The sequence below is a fragment of the Callithrix jacchus genome, chromosome 7 (genome assembly GCF_049354715.1).
Source record: "Callithrix jacchus isolate 240 chromosome 7, calJac240_pri, whole genome shotgun sequence".
Classification (NCBI taxonomy): Eukaryota; Metazoa; Chordata; class Mammalia; order Primates; family Cebidae; genus Callithrix; species Callithrix jacchus.
The window spans coordinates 133,514,608-133,529,958 of NC_133508.1; the positions used below are offsets into that span (position 1 = coordinate 133,514,608).

Consider the following 15,351-nt stretch of genomic DNA (forward strand, 5'->3'; position numbering starts at 1 on the left):
GTCTCTATTTTATCTTGTAAACTGGGACAGTTGATAGCAAACACGTAAATGAATGGAATTGAGGCAATCCATTTGCACTCCCAAAAGCATAATTTTAACTATTGGTATGGGTTGAATTGTGTCTCCCCAAATAAGATACACTGGAGTCCTAACTTCCTGTATCTTAGAATGTAACCTTATTTATAGATAAAGGTCTTTACAGAAGTATTCAAGTTAAAATGAGCCAATAGGATGGGCCCTAATCTAATATGACTTGTATCTTTATAAAAAGGGGAAATTTGGACACAGAGCCAGGCATGCAAAGAGGGAAGATGATATAGACACACAGAGAGAAGATGACCATCTACAAACAAAGGGGAGAGGTCTGGAGTAGATTCTCCCCTCACAGTCCTCAGAAAATGTCAGCTCTGATGACAACTTGATTTTGAGCTTCCCGCTTCTACATCTGTAAGACAATAAATTTATTTTCTTTATCTTGTTAGTGGGTTTTTGTTATGGCAGCCCTAGCAAAGTAATGCAACCATTTCCTCTATTGCATTTTGTTAATCCAGCTGTTTGTGCCATGGCCTCCAAGTGCTTTTTAACCGGAGAGAAATCTTAGTTTCAGCAGAATGTCAAGTTGACTTATGCTAGATAGATAAAAGCTTTCTAAATTCTCAATACACAAGTATTAAGATATTTTAAAACATAACTTGCTTTTTTTCTCTCATTATTTCTGAATGTGGAAAAAAATAATCTCATTAGAAATGTTGTTTTCAAATATGTTAGCAAGCCAATTAAAATGCAGGCTTCTGGGTTTTGCCTGGATGGTAGTGATGAAATTAATTATGAGCCCAATACTCTGCTTTCTGTGAGTTTCCTCTTCTCTTAGACCAAGCTGGCAGGTCTGTTATTGTAAAAGAAACCACTGAAGGGTCATCACCAGTATGAGATGAAATCATCGATGAATGTTTGACAGTTTGTAAGGCATAGTGATGTTACTTAGATGTTTTGTTTTCTCCTTGGTGACATGGGCAGCATAGCAATTATAGCACATTTCAAATCATTGCTTACAGGGAAATGACTCATTTCACAGTGCATCATTTCTTGGGGACAATTCCCTCCTCATTTCACTTAGTTGGAGCCCTGGCTATGGATAGAGACAAATATCTTTCTGTTTATGGCTTTTCCCGAGTTAAGAGCAATCCAGACAGAGGCTTAGGTTCATTAGAAATTTTACAGTGTGTTTTCATTTTAATGAGATGCCTGGGTGAATTCAAAACTAATACTTTACACTGACACTTGGTAGGCACTGACATGTCATTATGTCATACATGTGCTGGCCAGGACTTGTAAAACGAAAACGCCAGAGCCGTCTCAAGAGTCTCCAAATAGCTATGGAGGGAGTATTATGTATGAGTGGGTGGAGCCTCTTTGCCTGTGCACTTGCCACTCTTTACTGACCTTGTTTGGAGCTGAACACTGCTGCAGGCACCCTTAAATTGATGCCTTATGACAGGTTCTCAGCTGAGTAGTCAAACAGCCAAATTACTATAAGCTCTTTTCCCATTCTTTCTGGCCCATTCGCCCAACTAATAATAGTTACTGTAAGTTCTTGACTCTACTAGTGACTGAACAGTCACTTTTTATCTAGTGGGTTTTTTTCAATCAAAATTGTGAGATATTTGGGAAGAAAGATTGGGGGAAGAAGGGAACTTTAATTTGACATGTACTTTTGGTTATTCATTATAGACAAAGGCTTATCGTCATTCATATTTTTGCAAGTGTTAAAAATGTTGCCAGATTCTCTCATCTTCTCATTTACACTCTATATCCTACAACCCTGGGGCTTTGCGCTTCCGGTAGCACAAATGTCTGGGATGAAATACTACAATACACTGGGGCTGAAATCTGTCATTCTCAGGGGCTGGTCTGCTGCTACAGTTTTCAAGTTGGTCTCCCCTTCCCCAGCTTCTTACTTTTCAATTCTAATGTGTATACGTGTCAAGCATCCTGAAATCTCTTTGATTTTGAGTGGATCTGCAGCTTCAGAGCTTAGGGCGATTCGCTTCTCAATAATTTCTACCTCCATGCATCAACGTTTTAGAAGTAAGACTTCTCCTAGTGTTTCTTCTTCCTCTTCTTTTCTTCCTATATGGGCAATTATTATCCCTTCCCTTGACTCTAATGTATATTGCAACTCCCACGACCCAACCTCCTCCCTAAACTCCAGATATATAATTACAACAAACATTGTTAAGTATCTTATATATCTCACAGATATGTCACACTTAACATGTCCAAAACAAATTTGTTGTTTTGTTCTGTAACTTCTCCTCGTCCAAAGAATATCCTTCCATTGATGGAATTGCCTCTCCTCCAGTCTCCCAAAGTAGAACATCTGGACTCATCTTCAGTACTCCTATTTTCCTCACCCCATCACGTGTAATTACCATCAAAATCTACTAGTTCTCTCCTCTAAATCTTTATTGTTTCCTCCTCTTGAATTCTGTATGGCTACTTAAGTATATGACCTTATTATCACTTGCCTGGACAATTGAAATAATCTCCTGCTTCGTCTTTAGCCACTTTCTCTTTCAGTCTTCCATTCACATTGTCTCGAGTTATCTTTCTACATGAAATCAGATCACTTGTCTTCCGCTCAGAATCTGGCAGGCTTTGCCAGTCAATTGCCTGCTTTAGCGTTGACACAGAAATGCCTTTATAATCTCAACTTAAATCAAATTTTATTTTTACCTCCCTCCAGGTAGAACTACATTTCTTGTGATATTGAGTAAACCTGGTTCCCTACATATATATTTAAAACAAAAAAATTTCAGTGATTTTGCAAATCCTTTTCTTTGTCACTGAATGGAGCTATTGCATGTCTACTTGCCAGGACTGGAAACCAGAATCTTTGCAAAGATCCTCAATTTTCTTTCCCTTCATACCTAACCCAAAGCCACATTATGTCATTATCCTAAATATTTGCCAAATATACTCAAGACTTTCTGTCTGTTACAGTTGCTAACCTGGTAAACTACCACTGTCTTTCTCCTGGGCTCCTATAAGAGCCTGTTATCTGGTCTCCTTGTGTCTGGCCCTGATTCTTTTCTATTCTTCTGTCACACTAGCTATGTTCTAGAATGCACAGTTTGCCATGCCCTCCTCTTAAGAATGTCTCAAAGGCTCTCCTAAGATTTCAGGATAGGATGTAAACTTCTGAAGTTCTCAGCTGCAAGTCCCTCCTCTGCCCTGTCCTTTCTCCTCTAAGCCTCAGCCTCCCTGAGCTCCTTGTTTCTGTAGTATATACTCTCTCCACATCCAAGTCTTTTACAGCTTGGCTCTCTCCCTGGAATTCTCCTCCCCGCTGCTTCTTTGGGTTAACTCCTTTTTTTTGAAGAAGAAGAAGAGAAAGAAAGAAAAAAAAAGGAATGAAGGAGAGGAAGACAGAGGAAGAAAAAGAGGGAGAGAGAACAGGAATGTTGTTTTATTCTAAAAATGGGTATTGAAAACCTCTTTTATGACAATAATTGTGCTTAATAATGGTCGATCAATATTTCATTTAAACCTATGAGTAGGTGTGATGTGGCACTGAAAAGAATGTATATTTTATGTATTTAAAGTGGAGAGTTCTATAAATGTTTATTAAGTTTACTTGTTCTGGATCCGAGTTCAAGTCTTGAATATCTTTATTAATTTTCTGTCTCATTGATCTATCAAATATTGATGTTGAAGTCTCCCACTATTATTGTGTGGGAGTCTAGAGAGTCTAAGTCTCTTTATAGGTCTATATATCTGGGTGTTCCTGTATTGAGTGTGTATATATTTAGGATCGTTAACTCCTATTTAACTTTTAAATCTCAACCAAAGGTAACTTCCTCCAGGTAGTCTTGGCCATATTAGGTGCCCTCGTTATGTGCTAGTAGAGCAACTCACTTTCCCCTGTCTGAGCCCTGATCACAATTTATTTTAATTACTTGTTTTAATTAAGCATCTCATGTTTCTCCAGCCAGAGTGTGAAGAAAGGGAGACTGTCTCCCCTACTGTCATATCATAAGCCTAGCATGGTGCCTGGCAGACAATGTGTGTTTGATAAATAGACACTGATTAGTCTTATTGTGAGACAAACACATGGAGTACTTTAAGAAAACACCTGTATAAAACATGTTAACCCAATGAATAGTAAATAAATACTATTTTCCCTGACTGAAATGTCTTTTTTTCTCTTACATTTGTGATCAACAATCCTTTCTGAAGAATCTGTTCAAATGCTATGTTTTGTTTTAAAGTCTTGCCAGATTCTTTCATCTTCTTCTCATTTATACCCTACAACAACCTACGTGCAAATTAAATCCTTTCTGGCTTTGTGTGTCTGGTAGCACAAATGTCTGGTATGAAATTCTGTAATATGTTGGAGTCGTCTGTTTATGTGAACCTTACAAAATGATGATATCTAAGACTAGTGATCACAAACTCATTCATCTGCAGGTTCCAAGCATCTGGCTAGCAGAGTTCCTAGCTTATAATCATTATTGAATCCACGAATGAACGAATGAGTGAAGAAGAAATGAATTAGTATCAGCACCTGAACACCTGTGTCTGGTCCTTGCAGCCCCCTCACAATTGGCTTTTCTTCCTTCTGTCAGGTATTTGAGTTCTTAGTTCTTTGCTCCACCAAACAAATTAACTGCAGCTTTTACTCAGGTGACTTTATTTTTCCATCTGCACCATTTTTTTTTTTTGAGATGGAGTTTCGCTCTTGTTACCCAGGCTGGAGTGCAATGGCGCGATCTCAGCTCACTGCAACCTCCACCTCCTGGGTTCAGGCAATTCTCCTGCCTCAGCCTCCCGAGTAGCTGGGATTACAGGCACACACCACCATGCCCAGCTAATTTTTTTGTATTTTTATTAGAGACAGGGTTTCACCATGTTGACCAGGATGGTCTCGATCTCTTGACCTCGTGATCCAGCCACCTTGGCCTCCCAAAATGCTGTGATTAGAGGCGTGAGCCACCGTGCCCGGCCAAGAGTGGAAGTCTTTAGTGATGACATAAGACTTCTGTTCCCTTTGAAGGTTCCCGTCGGTTCTAGTATAGAGCTTTGAATGTAGAGGATATCAGCAAATGCTAACTCTTGGCTTGACCTGGGGTATATTCATTCCATAATTCTGCCTTGACTTGATTTTGAGTTGTGGTTCTCTTGGAGATGAAACCCAGGTTCTGCAAGAGCAAGAAAATGAACTGTACCCAAAATACAAAGGCAAAAAACACTTTGCTTTAGCACTTTCTGAACTTGGCAGTGATAAAGACCTCACTAATAGTATAGATGAACTTGATATTGTGGCCCTATTTAAAAAAAAAAGCACTAAATCCTCCCAGCTGGAGATAATTGATGAAATGGCTATATCTCAAAGTTTCCCTGGCTGCCACTAACAATGTTAAATTAGATAACTAGCAGCAGCATTTTGAGGAGATGGAAACCATCTGATATCAGAGAATAGAAAATAGAAATAGATAAAAGCATGAGAATTCTGAAAGCTATTGTGTGAGTTTTCTGAAGTTCAAGCTGTACTACCTTAAGAAGTTGAGCTGCAAAGATAATGAACATGGAAATGTCTGGTCAACTGAAATATGTGACATATACTGTATCGTCTTTTCATTGTGCTTCATGTGAGAGGATAAACATCGTGTGACAGAAATTCCCAAAGGCGTGGATTGAGTCTTATCCCCCGTTGTGCCCACTAGTACCCAGTACACGGTGATGAGAAAATATGGGGTGGTACGGGCAGCACAGTGTCCTATTGTATGAACACTCTCAATTCCATCATTTATACAATGGGGAATGTACCTTGAAAAAGGCACCTAACTTACAGGGTTGCTGTGATAATTAAGAGAGTGAATGCAAAGAATTTAGCTCTCTGCCCAGCCCTCATTAAATAGCAGCTGCTTTGTTTACTGTACAATTTTAACTTATTCTGGTTATTGATGTTTGTTGTTTTTTAAAGATAGTGCTATTTGTTTTATTTCAGAAACTCAAGAAATAAACAAAGGGAAAAACTAAAGCATAGAGCAATTCCATATTGCCATTGAAAAATGTGTTTTTCAACTGTTACTTGTGACCAATTCGTAGGTCATGAAGTCAGTTTACTAGACCAGCATATAAAATAGGAGATAAATAACAATATGAGAGTGCATTTGATTCCAAAGAATAATTTCTATTAAAATCTCATTTTATGTGTGTAGTATATGCCTTTATTAATGTATATGTATAATGATTTAAAATGTAAAATGCATTTCTTACTCTGCATTGTGGTTATAAAGTCTGAAAATCATAATTTCAAATTATGCATAAATGCATATGGACCTCAACTTGTTAAAGCCCCACGCCCCCAAGATAAACCTGAGTTGAGTTTCTCTTGAAGATTATTTTCTAGAAATGTTCTAAACCATGTTTAACTTGTAGGGGTACAAAATACTAAAAATGATGACAAATTGTATTATAGGGTTTCTGGGGTAAGAAAAATAATGTGGTAGGGAATTTTCCCTCTGTCCCCTTTTACATTCTCAAATCTGCAAGTTTCTTTTTATAACAGTGCAAACTATAACACATTTCAAATATAAAAATGTGAGCATCTTTCTGAAATCCTAATGAAATCTGCCTGATATAATCCAGCAGTCCAGCTAGTGTGCTGATCTATTTAGCTGTCATCATTTTGATGGCCTAATCACTACTGGAGCCCCACACTTGCATTCAAAAAAACTAAGCACTTCCCAAATACAAAACAAAAGTAAGTAATATTTAAAACGTGATATGTCACAATTGGCCCCTGAAATGCTGTTTTCTTTCTTTGGACTTAGCCTGAGTGTTTAGGCTTTAAATTTTATAGGGTTCCTCTTTCCCAAAGGACAAAAGAGCTTGAGGAAAGGGGGCCCACACTTATTTTGGTCTGTTAGCACTTTTGAATGCACTGCTCAGTAGAGGAAGGCTCATGAAGCACCCTTTACCGAATGCATTCCACAAACTCAAGTCTATTCACGTGAAAAGAGCACAACAGTCCGTCATTAGCAAAATCTGCTACATTTTTCTAGCTTTCCCTGGGGACACTGCTTTTCTTCCTAGCCTTGTCATTTGGTGCCTGTTTTCTCACACCTTCTCTACCTTTTTTAACCCCCTTTTCTCTACCTTTCTACCTCCTTGTATTTTTATTGGTGCTTGCAAACCATTCTCACCCCATCCCCGATAAAGGAAAATCAAACTTTGGATCTGATGCTCTACACCCACATATCACCTCTTCAAGTTGTGGTTATCTATGGAGCCTTGAGACCCTCCTCTCTGGGGATTTTTAGTAACTGGCTCACTGTCAGTCCTTCAGCATCAGTCTTGTCCACCTTTTTGATGATGTGATGATTCTCATATATAATCCTTTCCTCTTAGTTCCTGGTGTTCTCCTCACCTGCCTTGATCTCAACACCATCTCAGCCACTCACCACAGCCTTGTATCGTAGACCTTGTCTTTACCAGTGACTGTGACTCTCCACTGAAATTTTCAATAGCCCTACTTCCTGGCCCTCACTTTTGGTATCTTCCTTGTGATATTCATGTTTAAATAATCACTGTTTGATAATAGGTGTTTGTTTTATGTATCTACCAACGGTGATTTTTTTGTACCCACATACTTCTTCACAAAATCAAACTTCTGCTTCTGGTACACTTTGGTTCTGTTTAATTGATACCGTTAATGGCTCGTAATTAACCTACAAAAGACAGTGAATGGTTTTTGCAATATCTTTTTCATCTCTCTCACCACTGCTACTCCACCCTCATTTGGTTTGCAGATTCAGAAACTATGCCCAACAATTTACACATTTCTAAAATTCCTGTATTTGAAATTTCTCCATCCATTAACTGTGTTTCATTCTTTCATTGGGATCTGTGAATCAGAGATTGAGGCACCCCCATAACGTTTGCTATACTTGAGGACTTATTTGTTTGGCTGATTTGGAAGATTTGGGTTTTTTACTTTAATAGTTTGTTGTAGCATACACGTGTAAACATCACCTGATAAATGCTTCTTTTGTAGCAAATTAGGAAGTTACTGATTCATTGCATCATTAAACTTTTCCTGTATGTTTTTCTTCCTTTAAGAAAAATGAGGCCGGGCACGGTGGCTCATGCCTGTAATCCCAGCATTTTGGGAGGCCAAGGAGGGTGGATTACGAGGTCAGGAGATCAAGACTATCCTGGCCAACATGGTAAAACCCTGTATCTAGTAAAAATAAGAAAAACTAGCTGGGCATGGCAGTATGCACCTGTAGTCCCAGCTACTCAGGAGGCTGAGGCAGGAGATTCACTTGAACCCAGGAGGCAGAGGCTTCAGTGAGCTGAGACTGTGCCATTGTACTCCAGCCTGTGCGACAAGAGTGAAACTCTGTCTTAAAAAAAAAAAGAAAGAAAAATGAGAGAATATTTATATTCATATTTTGCAGTCTTTACCATTGCTTTTGCATTCAATAAGAAAACAAATATTGAAAATCACTAACTCAGCTGTTATTTGGAAATAACCAGTTATGGATTCATTGTATTATGGTTATTTTAATAAAAATATAATCAGTTCAAAATACTCAGCTTGATCTTTTCATTGAGAAAGGAGATTACTTTTCACTCTGTTAGCTGCATTAATTTGTCTTTGCTACTAGAATCTAATTAAGTAAATTGATTCCTCCAAGACTTTCTCAAACACCTAGCTGTGCAATGAAGGTGCTAAGAAGGCAAAGCTGTTTAAGCCATGTATCCTGTCCCGCAGCTACTTATAAACCAATTGATGAGAATGGGCTGAGTCAGGGTTAACCACACTGCAGGTATTTCAGATTTTGGTTAACACTTTACGTAGCACTCTTTGTGGCAAACTAGCTAGATGTTCACCAAACCAGCTTTCCCCATCCCCTTGTGCAGTAAGCTAGATTATATTTCCTATTTTCAGATTCCCTTGTAATTAGAGGTGGGCATATGACCAAGTCTTGGCTAATCGAATGTGGACAGAACTAATATATCTCACTTTTTAGATCTGTTCCATAAAATTTCCCCACAATCCTTTATTTTCTGTCTTGAACCATCTGCTGGCTAGATGTCTATGCCTGAGGCTGAGAGTCAAATATTGAAGATGGCAGACGCTCAGTTAGCTTAGGTCCCTGTATAACTGAGTGAAGGTGAAATGCCTGTCCTATCACCCTCTGTTGAACAAGAAATAAGTCTATGTATATTAGGCCAGTGAGATTTTGGCTTATCTGTTACAAATTCTAGGGTTATGGTAACTAATACACTAATGAACTTAGGGAATTGGTCCCTGCGCTTTCATTATATGAGAAAATGAAGCTCATAATATACTTGGAATACATCATTATGAAAGTTAAGTATGGACTTGGTTGTACAAATGAAGACTGCCTGAAATCTAGGAATCAAAAATTATTTGCTGCTGTTTACTAAAAAAACTATGAGAAAAAGGGAAAGGAAATGAGGTCACTGAAGAGTCTCAGGTGTGGGTGGGAGCATTTGAGGCACAGCAAATTATTTCTGCAGTAACATTTCTAGTTCTCCATGTGTTTAAGTACTCAAACTCACTGGTGACTTGGATTTACTTCTGGCTGTCTTTATTTGTTGCAAGGGAGGGTGAAATTAATAAGGTTTAAATCAGCAACTCAAAGAATGCTTAATTAAATATCTTTGTAGGCAGGCCCCAACTATTTTCCAGCTCTGATATCTGGACTTCTGTATTACTTTTATATTGTTAAGATTTTAAAACAGTTACCTTCTCATCTATAATTTTTCTATGTGCTATATGTAAGTTGATTTGAAAAGCTAAATGCCCTTATTATGTACATATCATCTACCAAAGAGCTGAGTAGTTTGACTTCAAAAGAAAAAAAATATAAGCCGGGCACAGTGGCTCACACCTGTAATTTCAGCACTTTGGGAGACTGAGGTGGGTGGATCGCCTGAGATCAGGAGTTCAAGACCAGCCTGGCCAACATAATGAAACCCCATTTCTACTAAAAATACAAAAATTTAGCTGGGCGTGGTAGTGGACACCTGTAACAGCTACTTGGGAAGCTGAGGCATGAGAATTGCTTAAACCCAGGAGATGGAGGTTGCAGTGAACCAAGATTGCACCATTTCACTCCACCCTGGTCAACAAGAGCAAACTCTGTCTCGGAAAAAAAAAAAAAAGAAAGGAAAGAACGAAAGAAAGAAAGAAAAATAATATAATCCCATGTCATTAAATATCTGACATTTAGTGGTGAATGCTCCAAGCATCAAGAAAAAGTGGTGTGTCTTAAACTCAGTCAATAATTTATAATTTTATTCCACTTAAATGACTTGTTGATAAAGCAGTTTGTTTCCTTTTCTGAATTTCTCCTTTTTTTTTTGTTACTGACAGAAGAGACATATGTTTTCATCATGGCATTCTTTTTTACAGAAATACATGTGCAAGTAATTGTTTTTAAGAAAGAGTATATGTGGGAGGTAAGTTTTTAAATTTCTTGCATGTCAGAAAATGTCTAAATTTTGTTTTTACACTTGATTCATAATTAACTGGTTTTAGAAATGTAGGTTCAAAAAGTTTTCCTAAGAACCTCTAAAGAATGTGACGTTGTTTTAAGCATTTGGAGTTCGTGTGTAAAGAAACCTACTCCAACCTTCAAATCACCAAACTTTAGATTTCCTTTTTGCATCTGAAGTTTCCAAACTCTGTCAGTAGATTTCTAAGTGTGAATCTTTGCTCTTTGAATTTGGCACTCAGATTGCATCTTCAGTATGAAAAGAATATGCATTTAAGCTCAGGGACACCGCCTTATTTCAATGACGTTTTCCTCCTTATTTATTACCTTGATTTTCTTCATTGGCAACTGCTATCAAATAGTTTTTGGAACTTTAAAATTTTCCCCCCATAATTCTTTTTTTGAGACAGGGTCTAACTTTGTTGCCCAAGCTGAAGTGCAGTGGCTCCATCGGGGCTCACTGCAGCCTTGACCTCCTGGGCTAAATTGATCCTCCCACCTCAGCCTCCTAAGTAGCTGGGATTTACAGGTGTGTGCCACCACGCTCAGCTATTTTGCATTTTTTGTAGAGATGGAGGTCTTCCTGTGTTGCCCAGGCTGGTCTCAAACTCCTGGGCTCAAGCGATCTGCCCACCTCAGCCTCCCAAAGTGCTAGCATTACAGGAATGAGCCACCACACCTAGCCTGTAAATCTTATTTTTTATTCATAATTTTCCACTTTACCTTTTTGTTTAATAACCTGGGAGATTTCCTTGTTTATATTTTCTATGTCATTCATAATCATTCAATTTATTAAGCATTTCTATTTAGCTTTAAATTTGAGTAAATGTATTTAATTTCTAAAGCCATCCTTCCTGTTCATGCCTTGCTCCTTCTTTGTAATCACTTCTTCTTGTTTTATTAATGGCAGAGCTTCTTAAATCTTTTTGAGATTAGAATGTCTTCAGAATTTTCTTCTGTCATTATGTCATTTCTGTTTCATATAAGACCAGTGCTGATGTTTGTTCATCTTAATTTTTTTCATGCCCTTAGTTTTCCATTAAAACAAATATTTTTGGTTCCCCTATAAATGAATAAAAGACTGTGTTGACTTTACCAAAGGTAGCTGACTTGTACTTTCTTTGCTCATTTTAGGTCTGTTTACTGAAAGTCTTCCATGAGTGGTAGGATTTTGTCTGCAGACTCTGCGTATATGGATGGATTGTGTAAAAGATAGTAGAGAATGGGGAATCGGTTGACAAGACAGAAGCTTCCACAACAGCCAGAGAAAAACTTTGCTGTGGGCTCAAGTATCTTAGCTCATTCCACTCTCTGGTAGGGGGACCACACTTCCCAGTTTATGCCTGTTGTTATATCATACTTACTAATAGTGGCCCCATTTACTCTCTAAAGAAGACTGATTTGGATAATAACTTACGTGAGTCACCCTCTCTCTGAGTGGAGGGGTCTTCTCTTCTCCTTGGTCCGACTCTGTGGTAGAGGCCCAGAGTTACTGCAGTCTCAGCTAATCTTCCTCTCTCTTTATTTTTAGCTCATCTTGTGTCCTTTCTAGATGAAACACCCTCTTTAAAAGGCTATTTCTGAGGGTTCAGCTAGGGCAAACTGCTGCTATCAGCTGTCTTATAAACACAGGGAGGGGGTGGGGCTATCTGCCCCAGCTGTTTCAAAGCCCTTTCCCTGTGGCCCCTCCTGATTTTAGCCTCACAGCTCCCTCTTCTCCTGTATACTGATTGATTTCAAATTTGGATCCTCTTTGGGGTTTCCTAGGAAAAAGTTGTATATATTACTGTAGCCATCTTCAGCGCTTTCTAGTCTTCGGCTATCTTTACTCTGTTTTTCCTATCAATATAATCTCACAGATTGTGTTCCCATGCTACTTTTCTGTCACTGCATAACAAATTACAAAAGCTTTAGTGTCTTGAAACAATGCCTATGTATTATCACAGTTTTTGTAGGTTGTAAATCTGGGTGCTGGGCTAAAGTTAAGGATGAAATTTAGGTGCTGACCAGGCTGTGTTCTCATGTGAAATCTTGACTAGGGAAGAACCTATTTCTGAGCTCATTTAGGTCATTGGAGCTCTGTGGCTGACTGCCCTGGACTGAGGCCCCGTTGTCTTCCTGGCTATTGGCTGGGGGTCTCTGTTAGCTCCTAGAGGCTGCTTTCCTGTCCTAGCCACATGCCTCTCTCCCAACATAGCTACACGAGAAAGTCTCTTCTTTTGAGGGCTCACCTCATTAGGTCAGGCCCACACAGAGCAATTGGCCTTCTTGTTAATTCAAAGTCAACTGACTAGGGATGTTAATTGTCTCTGCAAATTTCTTTACCTTTGCCACATAACATAACCTAATCATGAGAGTAACAGTCGACCACACTCACAGATTCTCTTAGCACTCCAGGGGAAGGGATGACACAGGTGTGGTTACTAGCTGTCAGAAATCTGGGGGCCCATTTTTGAATTCTGCCTACCATAGGTCCCTAGGAAGTTGATCGACTCTAAGATGACATTACATGCTAGAAGGTCCTTAGAGAGGGCCATCAAGATGAACAGCTGTGGCTGAAAGGAAGGACACAGCCCTGAGTGGAGGGATAAGTTGCGTTATGGAATAGTCACGATAAGGCTCAGTCAACTCCATGGGTGGCTCCTAGCTGGCTGGCCCTTAGAATTGTACCTGGCAGGGGGAAGAGGTTGTGTTTTATAGGCTGTCTTATGCTAGTCATTGGATACGAGATCTCCTGGAAGGCTGATCTGTACAGCTGAAAGTTTTTAGTTCACAACCTTAACAACAGCTGAGGGAATGAATTTTTAGTCCTAACATGGGTCCCTGGGCTGTACAGTATGGCAGTCATAGCATAATCCCTCCTGCTGCGTTTCACAACTTTGTATCCTTGTGCATGTTTTCCAGTGCAATTGTTTCCAGTGTTAACCCAAGATCTCAGGCACCTGGTAGAAATGGAGACATTCTAAACCTCGTCAATTACTGGGTTGAAGCATGGAGTAGGCTAGTTAAGCAAAAGATGTTAGCAGAACTTTTTATGAAAGCAGAGGTTTAACATATAAAGTGTACCACAGCAGATAAATCTTTCAGAAAATAAAGACAAATGGAAAGTAATTTCAAAAGAGCTTCCCTTCCTTGCTCCACCTTCATGTAATGGAAACACACATTAATAAGAGCATCAGTTTGTCAAATTTGCTTGGTGTCTCGCTTCAGAGCTATAGCAGTATTACCACCGTTCTGCAGGAGCTCATTGATCTAAGTTGTTTTCATCTACTGGTTTTCCCAGATCATAAATATTTTTGAAATAGCGAGATTGTACTTTCGTAGGCTGAGGGGTATCCTGAGAAAATGCTACAGAATTCAGTGGGTTTGCTGTGGTCCAACAATTTTTTTATTCAAGGAAATCTCAGCTATTTAAAAAATTATCATTCCTTCTTTTCCTTTAGAAGTTAAAAATAGATGGTAACGGGGCACAGAGGCTTTTAGCAGAGCTGCTGAAGATGAATGCCAGAGGACTTGGATCTGAGCTGAAGGACAGTATTCCAGTTACAGAACTTTCAGAACACCTTTTGAAAATCATGATCTTCTTCGGAAGGGTTTTTCTTGTGTGAAAAATGTACTTTTGCCTAGTCATCCTCTCGAATTATCAGAAAAAAATTTCCAGCTCAACCAAGATAAAATGAATTTTTCCACTCTGAGAAACACTCAGGGTGTGTCTGCTCCACTAAAATTACAGATGGAATTCAAGGCAGTGCAGCAGGTTCAGTGTCTTCCATTTCTTCCAAGCTCAAATCTTTCACTGGATATTTTGAGGGGTAATGATGAGACTATTGGATTTGAGGATATTCTCAATGATCCATCACAAAGTGAAGTCATGGGAGAGCCACACTTGATGGTGGAATATAAACTTGGTTTGCTGTAATAGTGTGCTGTTCACAGAAGCTGACGGCTGCATCTTGTTTAGAGTCACCTTTTTATTGTAATTTGGTGTACACAACATTAAAAGTACCGACATCTGTGAAAAAAAGAAGTTAAAAATAATTCTATGAGAGGTAACGAGAGACTTTATGTGAAATATTTAAATGCAATTTAATGATTCCCTTTTCAGCACCTTTTTACATTTGAACTAATTATTTAATAGAAGAAATAACTGGCATAAACTGAAAGACACATTTGTTTATATAGCAAGTTAATGTGATTGTTGTAGGAAAATAACCCATATCCCTATCTGTAGTTTTACATTAAAAAATGATTAAGTAGACACTAAATGTGTAAGTAAATATAATCAGCTATTCAGATTCTAGTGACCTTTTAGTCCTATAATATATCTTCTCACAGTGTGGAACATGACACAAATTTTTTTTTTTTCTTAACAGAGTGGTGGCTGCCTCTTCCTTATTTACTTAGCATTACTACATAAAGAGTAATTCTCATGAAATAATAACTTAAAAACATAATAAATAATATTCTGGAATCAAATAAAAACTGGAAAGATATAGTAGAGCATTAGCAATTAGCCAGAAAATCTAAGATCTAAATGAATTTGTATGTGGAATGTTGAAGTTGGTGAAGATTGAATCCATAGTCTGAGAATTAGCTTATTCATAGGCTCCACGTGGAAACAGTGATTCATGATGCAGTTTTGGCAGGTATTTAAGCTGGTGCAAACATTGCTCAAAAATGTAGCAAAGTCTCCAAGGAATGAGCAAAGTCTCCAAGAAATATGGGACTATGTGAAAAGACCCAATCTACGTTTGATTGGTGTACCTGAATGTGATGGAGAGAATGAATCCAAGCTGGAAAATACTTTTCAGGA

At 38.5% G+C, this 15,351-nt stretch overlaps 1 long non-coding RNA gene and 1 pseudogene across 5 annotated transcripts in view; both read left to right on the top strand.

Moving 5' to 3' along the window:
- The first annotated feature begins 3,144 nt into the window (after positions 1-3,144).
- The window catches only part of LOC103794583 (uncharacterized), a 455,426-nt gene continuing 443,219 nt past the window's right edge, over positions 3,145-15,351 (top strand). For all 5 annotated transcript variants that reach the window (XR_013520575.1, XR_013520576.1, XR_013520578.1 and 2 more), the window contains exons 1-3: positions 3,145-4,628; positions 10,457-10,503; positions 11,673-11,852. This is a non-coding gene — a long non-coding RNA (uncharacterized LOC103794583). The remainder of the gene's footprint in view (positions 4,629-10,456; positions 10,504-11,672; positions 11,853-15,351) is intronic.
- On the top strand, positions 13,994-14,573 carry LOC128928226 (proteasome maturation protein pseudogene; annotated as a pseudogene).